Source organism: Alligator sinensis, unplaced genomic scaffold (genome assembly GCF_000455745.1).
Source record: "Alligator sinensis unplaced genomic scaffold, ASM45574v1 scaffold588_1, whole genome shotgun sequence".
Classification (NCBI taxonomy): Eukaryota; Metazoa; Chordata; order Crocodylia; family Alligatoridae; genus Alligator; species Alligator sinensis.
The window spans coordinates 874,951-886,880 of record NW_005842244.1 but is presented as its reverse complement, the minus strand read 5'-3'; the positions used below and the strand labels follow the sequence as shown (position 1 = coordinate 886,880).

The 11,930-nt window shown below is 43.9% G+C and overlaps 1 protein-coding gene across 1 annotated transcript in view; it reads left to right on the top strand.

Moving 5' to 3' along the window:
• TM2D1 (TM2 domain containing 1) overlaps positions 1-10,115 on the top strand; it is a 59,433-nt gene extending 49,318 nt beyond the window's left edge. The window contains exon 7 of the mRNA XM_025208659.1: positions 8,395-10,115. The gene's annotated coding sequence lies outside the window, so the exon portion shown is untranslated. The remainder of the gene's footprint in view (positions 1-8,394) is intronic.
• The last annotated feature ends 1,815 nt before the right edge of the window (positions 10,116-11,930 follow it).

Sequence of the window (11,930 nt, the reverse complement as noted above, 5' to 3'; positions counted from 1 at the left end):
GCTGAGAACAATTTTCCTATTTTTCTTTTATAAAAACATTGTCTCTAAACAGTCCTTTACGAGGTAGATCTGCACAAAAGCACCCGCAGGAAAGCTCAGAAACAGAAGGAGCTAGAGTCAGTGTTGCTAGGCGTAGCGATTTCTTTGGACTTCCATTGTGTGCGAATCAGCAGTGACTTTATTCCATAACTTGCACTTCCCTAAATCAGAACTATTTTCCTTAACATTTACTAAGAAAATCCCTCTTTTTCCCCCCTTTCTAAGCAGAAGCTTTGTTAGCAAGCTTTCCTCGTTCTAATTGCACAAAGCCACATATGCAAACATTTGCACTTGCCATTGCTGAATATTTTGCTTATGAGCAAGCATTTCTTCTTACCAAGAAGGTAGTTAGGCTATCTCCTATCCCAGCTACAAGATACATGCCTGCAAACATTTCCTTACACATAATTTACACGTGCAAAATTAGAAGCCGTATCAATTTTTTTTTTGAAAAACTGTTTTTCATAAATACCATATTTTCTTGCAGATAACATACACCTTTTCTTACATATACCTCTTTCCCAAAAATCAGCCCCACCCCCCCTCAAATTAGGGTGCATATATTAAGAAGGAAGAATGATTTTCTGCCTGGAATAGAAGCACCCTGCTTTACTCCATCTGTCCTTTTTAATGGTCTTGATGTTCCACTAATTAAGCCAGCCTTTCTATGGGCAATTTGCTGTCTGCTTGGTGCTTCTGGTGTGCTTCCTATTTCACAGCCTAAGCAGAAAAAGGAAGGTGAGTCAGCTGAAGATTAGGCTCTGTCCCTGCTCTATGCAGCCATAGCTCTGGAAAAATCTTGTCTTCTTCATGCTGCCTTTCATAAACAAGGTGCATATTATTTTCAAGGGTATGTTGTATGTGGGAAAATATGGTAATTAAGATCGTGTCAAGTTTAATATTCTCTACTCTTTTCATGAAAAACAAAAACATAATACATGACTAAAGATGCAGAGGGACCTTTTAAGGCAGCAAGTTCCTGTTCAGGTCTTTTTCAGCTGAAGTAGCCTTAATGAGACAAATAAAACGACTCAGAGTACTATTTTACATTGCAGAATTTCACAATAAAGCTTAAGGAATAATTCTCACTAGAGTTCAGCGCACTCTGGATTTAGCTCATAATAAGAAGGATGTGTTTACATAGCACCTTATAATCAAAATGAGATCTGTATATAACTTATTTAGCGGTTCAAAGGAAACTCAGGGTGCTCTGACAAATTTGCAAAGTGCTGTGAGAGTTATGGACTGTTGTGCATCCTTCTGTTGATGTCTCCCATATTGTGTATGCCAGCTTGAGCTTTAGTGCATCTTCCCCTATAAGCAAGGGTTGTGGCCCAATGGATGGAAAATATAGTTCACCCTAGGTTTAAAAAGGTGGCACTTTACCATGTATCACCTACTCTGCATTTACTTCTCTTGTGCACACCCCCATCCCATGGTACTTGAAAGCTAACCTGCAGTTACGTTCCCCTCTTCCACTGATGCCTAAGCTACTATGGGTCACCTTCCACCCGTTGCAGTGTAGAGTATCTGCATGGACAAAGCACCACAGAATGGACAGCACATGGAAAATACAAGCCTCTTCCCTCTCTTCCTCTCCCACACCCAACCTTTTATCCTAGGGTAAAGTGTTCATATATATTCATACCCTCACTTTATCTTTGGGCCTAGTGTTTCAAGGGTCACCACTCTAGTTAACAAAGCATCATTTGCTTTAGATAGACTTATCATTAACTTTGTTAAGTCTTGGGGATCCAGTCTCCCTTGATAATATGAATCTTTTGATTTATAACAGGACTTATTTTGTTAAGAACAAATATCAAAAGCATCAAAGTTGAATTCAGTTACAAATTAATATTTTATTAAAACTGGCAGTTAAGAGTTCACTCATCACTCCAGGATGGGCCTAATGAACTAGCTTCATTTGTATTACCTAAAATGGCTTTATTCAAATCGCAAGCAAATCTTCCTAGCAGTAAGGAGAATTCCAAAATGAAACCATCAGCAAGAGAAAGCCAACTGCTCTTTTGTCCCCTCCATAAATACAGAAGCAATTACCTTTTTTGTATCAAGGGAAGCTTCATTTGCTCCACACATCCTTTCCATTCCAGCCTAGCTCCTAAGTATATATTAAAATGAATTATATAGGTCACTGGGTAAAACAAACAAAATTTAAATCTATGCAAATAACAAAAGAAGTGCTCCAACACAATTTATAGTAGTACAAGAACACTAGGAAGGAAGCTAGGAAAATGTCATATGTCCTATAATTCTGCTCTTAAGAACCTCAGAGTACTGCATGCAGGACCCCATAAGGGTCTTCTGAGACTTAATTAATGAATATAACGTGCTTTGAGATCCCCTGATGTTAGGTGCAAATTAGTTACTGAGATGGGAGCACACTCAGCAAATTTCAGGGGTCTTCAGCCCAGGATTTGATTTTGCCCATTATAGGTGGGAAGCAAACGTGACATTTTGTTCTGGATTCAGAATCCTATTCTGTTCCCCTGACTTTAGCTCAGATTAATTTCTAAGCACCACTGCCCCTCACACAAGTCATTAATCTTGGTGTTCAGATCATTCATCCTGTGATACATCAGAAAAACAAAACTGTGAAATAATATCTAAATACATTTTTATCAGAGACTAGTTGGGACAAATCCAATCTGCCTTGGACACATCACAGGCCAGCCACTAAAAGCTGCCTTTTGAGGACCAGTTTGATATACAGCTTTCACAGACCCCTAGAGAAGCAAGGCTGGAAGGAGCCTCCAGAGGTCATCCAGGCCAGCAGTTCGCAACCTTTTGCACCTTATGTTCCACCTACGTAAGGTCAAAAAATCCTGGACTCATTGACCTGGTCCCATTGGTCAATGAGCAGGGGTATGGGGAGTCCCCCAAAGGCCAGCTGAAGACCGGGCTGGGGGGGGGGGGTGTCCCCCAGTAGCTCTTCGGAGCATGCAAAAGTGAAACCAGAAGTCCCGCCGCGGCACTTCCAGTTTCACCGTCATGACCCAAGTCCCACCTAGAGGACCTTTATGTCCCACCATTGGGACACGTTCCACTGGTTGAGAAACCCTGATCTAGACCAACCCCCTGCCTGAGGCAGTCATCCCTATCCAAACCATCCTATACAAATCCATAGTCTAAACTCTTCATAAAACTACTGCCAACTCTGGCACAATACAAGACATAACACCCTAGCCCACCACAGGTCCAGCAGAGGAACCACAGCAGCCCGTGTCCTGTTTCTATAAAAGGTTGTTAGAATATTATCAAGAGATCCCACGTAAAGGGCTGCAACCCCCTGCTACAGAAGAAAGTAACCTCTCCCCCGCCCCAGTCCATACCAATCTGACCATGGGGTAAAATTCCTTCCTGACCCCAAATATGGCCATCGGTCTGACTGGAGAGGCAAGACCCTCTAGCCAGGAAGCTCCAGCTTTAAATCCCAGCAGGAGCATTAGCACACCTTTCTTGCAACCTTAGGTCTTTGTGTGGTACAAAAATGGTCATACCTCTGAAAACCAGAGAAATATGGTTCTCCAACGTGTTCCTGACCCATCTGCCTAGTCTGTGATAGTGCCCCCACAAAGATGCTCTCCCAGCGAGATAAAAAGCGCAGGGAGTAGACAACACTCAGTGACAGCCCCAGTATTGCTCTAGCTCTGTGGGCACAGTGGGAGGAGAAGAGCTTTGTAGTCACAGAAGGAAAATGAGGATTCAGGGTTAGAAACCCAAAGAGCTGTGAATCCCAGACTCCTGCAGGCGGTTCCTCTTGCCCGCTCCACACTCCTGAAGATAAAATATAACATAGCCCCCTAAACTCGAATGAAGTGGTGAGGTTTTCATACTACTCCGTTCCCTTCTACGCAGGAGGGAAACATTAGGGTCTCTTATCCTGAAGTTGCTGTTGGTTAGCAGGTAGTGGCAAGACAAATTATTTCCAAGGCAGAAGCAATGCTGAGATACTCTCCCCCCACCCTGTGTCAAAGTTGAGCCCATTGAGTTACTGGAGGAGCTGATCTCTGGGATGTCTCATGGAGGGTTATGTTCACAACCAGGTAATTCCCTGTGACCTGATCTAATAGTTATCAGCTCATCTCCTTTGGTCCATATTGCCACTAAGGGGAGTTATGGTAAGCTTCCCTTTCCCCATTCTGCTCTGTGACTCATCATGACCCTGTCAGTGAAAACTGCAGTCCTCATAACTTAAACCCCGGGGGCCAACCTTTTGGACAGGTGTGCCACAAATTAGTCCTACCCATTACTGAGCATCACTGACTCTTTTCCCCTACACCACCTGCTGCTCTGCCTCCTGCCCTGTGTGCCACCGTGCTGCCTGTCCCCTCCCAGGCTGCAGTGCACCACACACAGAGGCCGCCCATGCCACTTGCTGCTGGTTGCCCACCCTGACCAACATCTACTCCTCATCTAAAATTCTGTATCATCGCTTGACAACAGGAAGGTAATTTGAAATCTTGGCTCGCTTCTTCTTGCTTGCTCACATGCATCTCTGTCCTGCCTTCTTTAGTGGGACCAAACAAACTGCAGCTTGGACCAGTGACTTTTCCCCCTTCCATTCAAGGGAGTGCCCGCAATTAAAGCTTCTGCAGATATAGCCCATGACTCTGATGGTATGTCTTTACAGACAGCTACAAGGCAAGCTTGTTTGCAGCCTGATAAGCATCAAGGTACATCAACACAGTTATCAAGCTCTTGTTAAACCATTCACTCGCAGGGTTTTCTAACCATAGCCAATTTGTTATTACAAAAACATGATTTGTCTAAGGAAAATCTGCATCTCCAATTTGGCTAGTCACAAAGAAAATATGACTGTCCCCATTCCACAAGCTTTTTTGTAGCCATGAAGCCTTATTTCTTTAAAATTCATTTGTATTCTGCATTCCTTTTTTGAATTTGCTGATCTGATCCAAATCACAAATATATTGACTAACCACTGCCTTTGACCTAAGTCTGAAAATAAGAACTGGCCTAATGCCTAAGTTTCACTGAAGATAGCACCAAATGCTGTTTGTCGTTCATCTGGCATACTTTAACTGTAATTGCAACAACAGCCTGAACTACCACAAGTTTTTATGTGATGATATTTCATGACATTTTATGTACATCATCCACATGTGTTATTTTTAGCAGACTCCTTCCCTCTCATGTGCTATGCATCTTGTTTCTGTGGGGGTGTGCTATAGGCAAGTTCAGCATTTTCATGATCATTCTTGAAATCTTAAAGTTATGCACAATGCATAATCATTTTCTTTCTTTGAAAAAGAGACTATGCAGCAAAGGGCTAGCTGGACCCAATTCTCAGTTACATTAAGGCCCCCTGGTACATCATGCTGACAGCATAAATGAGAATTAGGTATCAACAGTAAATGGATCTGTGCCTCAGAGTTAAATACACAGAACTTCATGGTAGTCTTATTATTTATATTGTCTAGTGCCTAGTGCCCTTAGCCGTGGTCAAAGACTGTATTATGGTAGATTGGGAAACAAGAGGTTGTCTATTAATGTATCCTCTTCTGTAAGTGGATCAAAATGGTCCTCATGTTATCTGCTGGGAACATACAGCACAATAAGATGTCATTGTCTTAGGAATGTACATCTGTGAGCTCTTCCACATCTTTACTATTATTTGCACTGCTCTGAGACCAAAAAAGTCTGTATTTGGCAGATGGGAACTAAAGCACAGAGAAATTAAATGACTTGCTAGAGGAAGTGTGTGGTACAGCAGGAAAACTGAACTGGTCTCCTGCATCTCAGGTTTGTGACCTAACTACTGGAGCATCTTTCTTACCCATCCCCTCGCTTTCAAGGACTTCACAGCGCTAGTACAACTTCCTAACCATGAGGCTGGTGTGGTTTTGGCTCATATGCTGTGCCCATGTGTTCATAAGCTTCCCTTGGTCGTCATAGTTTGCAACACATTTGGAATTTCCTTGGCCTCTCTAAGCACATTTCCCTGGCACGGGCTCTTTGTCTGATATCCCATCACAAAATGAGACCGTATGGCCTAGATGGTTCTCTGGCTAGGTCCACAGCTAGCTCCCCAGAAGTGAAGGACACCCTTTCCCAGAGTTTCCAGGCGGTGGGACCTCAGTTTACATTGCACCACTTAGGAACATGACAGTTGAAGCAAGCAGACATGCCGGTGTTGTACGGGTTCCAAGCCAATCGCTCTGTGTTAGCTAGCACAAGAAACACACAGACCTAGACAGAAGAGATGCATATAGAAATTTCCTGCCTCAGTTTCCTTATCACTTTAGTTCTTTAGGCTTAGGTCCGAGTCCTCTAAACATCTCTCTTGTGGCTTGTGATTTGAATTGCCGTCTCTGGCCAGCTTTGTCTCACTGTCTCCTATGCAATCCGTTTCCTTTTTTCCTCAGCTGGTCCCAGACCCTCTGCTACAAAATGATGGCTCTGTTCCTTTCCCCATCCAAGAATCCGGTGCAACTCTAAAATCCAATAGTCTCTCAGGTTCGGCAGTGTTTACGGGCCACAGGAACGCCCGGTCTTTTATTTCAGTGCCTGGGGAAATTCCTCTGCAATGAACCCCTGCCCTTGCAGACGGACACACTTGGTCAGGCGGGTTCGACTAGGATTCAGGCATTATCCCAAGGCACTCTCACTAGAATGGCAACCACTGAGAGTTCGTGACCCTCCAGGGTCCCTGGTCAGAGAGATACACAACATAGCCCTAATGGCATCAGGCTGACTTCATGTATGCTGGGACATTCAAAGTACAGCAATTTCACAAGAGCAACCAGACTTCAGTCTTGCACATCAGCAGGTTCCTCAGAGCATCACATAGGGGCTGTGTCTGTGCTTCTAATTTGCCCCATACACGGGTGGGAATGTTGACTGACCTGCTCTGATTGTTTTTCAATGTAATGAAGTTGTGACAATATATGATAATACCAAGAAAGGCACTGGGAGGGGCAGTCTGGACAAGTCCTTTTTGAGCAGTCTGCAATAGACTACTGGGCAAATGCTCTGCGTATGTGTGCTGGATATTAAATGCATGTACAGAGAGTAGATATTTATAAATAGTGTCCATCTACAATATCCTGAATGCACGCTGCATATCCAGAACTTACTTTATATACAGTTTACTCCCTCTTCGATATTCATCAATTCAATTCCCCTTTCCCAAAATCCATCAGTTCATTTCTCCCCTCTCAAATTCCTCCAGTCAATTCACTCCCACAAAATCCATCTACTCACTCTCCTTCCAATACTGTTTAATTCCATTTTTTTAGCCTCACATCCATCAAGTCACCCCTTCCCACCAACTCCAGGTCTTATCTGTTAGTCTATTAGGCAATACTCTAATCTTGCTCATGTGGAGCTGGGATGGGCCTGAAGGCTTGACATTAAATGGAAGTTGACGTGCCCTTGGCTTTTTGGTAGCCCTAAACTCACCCATCTCTTCTGCAGATTGCAAAGGAGTATCCATGCAAAGCCAGGGGGGAGTAATTCTGGCCCTATCAATCTGTGGGAGCTGGGAAGAGCAGACTCAACTGATACACTATTTTCATGCTTCCCTACAAGCATGCTGCATCCTGTCATCCTCCCATTGAAGGCCATCAGGAGCCCCTCTACCTACACCAATACCAATGAGGGGTAGATTTTGAAAGGACAGTACAGGGTGCTCAGACCTCTTGGCAAGGTACAGGTCAGAAGCTAAGAACTGCACCTTTCCACAAGAGGCCCTGACGTGTGTGCACGTATATGTGTGTGTGTGCACACACACACACACACACACACACACACACACGTAGAGGCATGTGATCAACAAAATAGCATGCCATAAATGTTTCTTATATACACTCAAGTGTGTGTGTGTGTACCCAAAATGCCTCCCCCTCCACAAATATATATAGGAAACATTTATGGCATGTTATTAACTTGATCATATTGTGCCACAAAATATATATATACAGGGAGGCTGATACCAAAAAGGAGTTGAGATAGAGCAGAAACACAGGGGACCAGGGAAGCTGATACCAAAAAGGAGTTGAGATAGAGCAGAAACACAGGGGACCAGGTGTGAGCATGGCAAAAAGACAAGTAAAAAAAGGGATTATGGGAAAAGGGCAGATAAATACTGGCATGAAAACTTGGGCATTTTGTGCATAAATATAGGTGCCACAAGGACTGTTTCTTTGTAGCAACCTAGGGGTGTATGATTTACACACAGCTTTGCTATCCTTGTCCCAGGCAGTTCTACTGACTTGGGCTGATTGTTAAATGGGCCAGGTAGTGCACTGCTGAAACCTCTCGTAGCCTTTTGCCACTAAATGTGAATTTAAGTCTTTTTTTTTGTCTTGTCTCCAGGAGGCTGTTTGCCAACACTGGCCTCCCAGAACGCAGAGATCCAAGAAGTCTGAACACCAAGACTGACAGTAAGCAAGAGACTAATGCACACCCGCAGAACAACACCCAACACAAGCTGTATATCTGCAGTGCAAGCTGGTAGAGAAAAATAGGGCCTTTGTTGTTTTGTTTTTCCCATCACAAGCAAAACTTCATAGAAATTTCAGGCCCATTTTGATCTTTTTTTTATTTTTCGGAAAAAACTCAAATCCAGTATGGAGTTTTTGGTTGAAACCAGAGAAAGAGATAGAAGTAACTAGTGGGATATTTACCTGGGATGCAGGGTACAAAGTTCAAGTCCCGTCTGTACCCAGTTTAGATAAGGCACTTGAATTTGGGTCTTTCAGATTGTAGGTGAACATCCTAATCACTGGCTATTCTAAAATAGAGAGGGAGATTTTTGTCTTATTTTTCATAAGCCAAATCTATAGCTCAGCTTGGCTCTTCTACAATGGTTTTAGTAATCCCCATCATAGAACATTCCTTGCTAGTCTTTTATAAAATGAATGAGATTAAGAAAATACCATTATTGGTGGAGAGCAAACTCTTTTTGAATGCTTGCATTTTTTATCTTGCACTCAAGCCACCGAACTAAAAGAGTTAACTTGAAGTCTTCCTATGATACATTAATCAATATACTGTCAAGTTAATAAGCACAATACAAGCTCTGGCATCTTTCTACTGAGCTTCCTCTGACAGGGATATGTCAGACAAACAGGTCACAGCATATGGGATGGGTAGCTGCATTTGGGGCTATGAAAACCAGAGACATAGATAGCTCCTTGTAAAGATGACTGGAATTCCAGCGTTCACCCTTTCTACCAGCCAGGAGAATCCATCATAAGGCCAGGAGGGGAGTTTAGGGAGAAAGGTAGTGCCTTTGTCAAACCAGTCAGGTGTGCAATATCAGGGGGATTTGGTGGCAGCTTACAAATATATCAGGGTGAGCATCAGAGGCAAGATGAACAACTATTCACCAAAGTGCCCCAGGGGAAAACCAGGAGCAACGTTCATAAATTCCAAAAAGAAGGTTTCCGACTTGATACAAGGAAGAACTTCTTCACAGTTCGTGTGACCAGACTCTGTAACAGACTCCCAAGCACCCACCCTGGAGATCTTTCAAAGGAGGTTGGACGCGCACCTTGCTGGGGTTATTTGACCCTACCAGTCTTTCCCGCCCAAAGCAGGGGGGCTGAACCCGATGACCTCACAAGGTCCCTTCCAGCCCTAAACTTCTGTGAATCTGTAAATTAAATGGAATAGATCATTTTCATGTTTCCTGTATTTAGACTGGTTCTGAGAAAGAGATACTTGATGTAGGCACCCAAAAAGAAGATTATGGGAGTAACTGCAAGGGACCTCCCTGCTCCCTGGTCAGGATTACATGCATCACAAGGTACGGACTGGGGAGAAGGGATAAATATTTCTCTTCCCAGATACATGGGAATGGGATGAGTGAAAACGGGCAAGGGTAAGGAGGAAACAAACACCACAATATGGTCTCAGGTCTCTTCCTGTGAGAGCGCTACTGCAACAGTCTGACTGATGCTACTGGAGACAAAACAAGGCCCACAAGAACTAAATCCATTTGTCATGACATTGTAGCTGATGAGAGAGTACTCTCTGGCTGGGGTTGTGACAGACTTGTGTCCTCTGCAAACTGGGCACACAGAGGACCCTGTAACAAACTCACCTGGGCTAGGGACAGACATTACACATAAACCCGTTTAAGTGATCAGAAACTAGTTTAAACCTGTAACAGAACAGAAGCTCACCGCACATAAGCCAGTTTTAAAAATGACTAAAACTGGTTTAAGATAAAACTGGTTGGATGTAGTATCATACTTAACTGATTTGGGTTGAACCAGTTTATGCAATATCTGTCCCAGACCCCTTCCTGGTTTAAGTTAAACCAGAGTCTCCCAGCATCCCAGATGCTTTGCAAACCTGGGCTGGGTGGGGCTGTCTGCTCCCTAGCCGGAACTCCAGCAGAGCCTGCAGGCACAGCAGGGTCTGCCTGGCTTCCTCCTGCCCCATCTCCCTTTGCCACTCACTGCTTAAGTAAGGATCCCCTCCTTCCTCTCTCCCTCCCTCCCATCACCCACAGCATGGACCCCAGCCCCATGGACCCTAGCTGGCATGTGGTATGCTAGCTAATGCTGAGAGGTGTCCCCAGTTTCACTGGGACAGGACAAAGGCAGACAGGACAGGCTCCACTTAGGGCTTTTTGGAGCTGATCAACAGGTCAGCTGGTAACATCCCTCCATTCCTTCCTTGGAAAAAGCTATTTAAGAAGAGCTTGAACTAATGACAGAGGCTTTTGTTTTCTTGATGGGCTGCTAAACGTTGTGTTATCAGCTCCCTGATGGCTCCCTCATCTGTCAGGTTTGGAGACAGTATGAAGAAGCACAGAGAAGGAGAAACAGCTCAGGATCATCAACAGATGCATGCACTGCACACCCACCCTTTGTCTCAGAGTGCTAGCCCAGGGCTGGGGTTTGGCAACACTCCCGTCCCTTGAGCAGCGAGTGGGGAAAAGCCGGGGACTGTGTAAGCAGGGTGGGGTTTAAAACCCTCCTTAATCAAAGCGTTCTGCCAGGGCCTGGCTATGCCTCCCCTCAGCTCAGCACAATAGAAGGGAAGGGAGGGCTGCTTTAGCCTCTAGCTTCTAGCCTGAGCCACTGCAGGCATGTGCCTGCATTTCCTCAGTCCAGGGGGAATGTCTGCACACTTGCAAACTGGTTCAACCTAGGCAGGTTAGACTAACCTGCAAAGATTGAATCAATTCAGGCTCAAGTTTTTTGAATGTCTGTCCCTAGCCCAGGAGGTTACATGACAAACAAGTTTCTTATTAATGGTAAATCATAGTTTTGCCTGCTTTATGCAGCAATCTTCAGTGTACAGACATGCCTTATTTCTTACATATTTTTACCCCAAGATTCTGCAAGCTCCAGGATCACACAGGGGGTCCACCTATATAGATCCACTTACAGAACTTGGACCTTAGCAGGACTCTGCTAAGAATAAGATGTCCAAATCAGACCAAGACTTATGTTCCATTTCATTAGAAAGCCTACAAACAGCAACACTTATAGTATGTCACTAGGTTTACACAACCTTCTGTGCAAATGGGAAGTTTATTATTAACTGTTCCTCTAATGAAAATGTCTAAGAAATGAAAAACATGAGCCATTTAAGTTTGAAATATTTCTATAAACATGGACTGTTGTTCATGGCATAAGCCCCTGCAGAGACACCACTTGTGTTCCAGGAATATTGCTTCACTTTTATTTTTTTAATCACACCTTCTCCTTAAATGATCACCAGCTGTTTTACAAACTAGAGCAGTTATATGCAGAAGGCAACTAATTCCTCTATCAATCAAATGCGGCCATCTCCACATAGTCTTATTGCATCTACACCAGTGCTTCCCAAACTTTTCCTCAGCGTGACCCCATTTATGACCCCATTTCCTCAAGATGGCCCCTCAGTTCCAA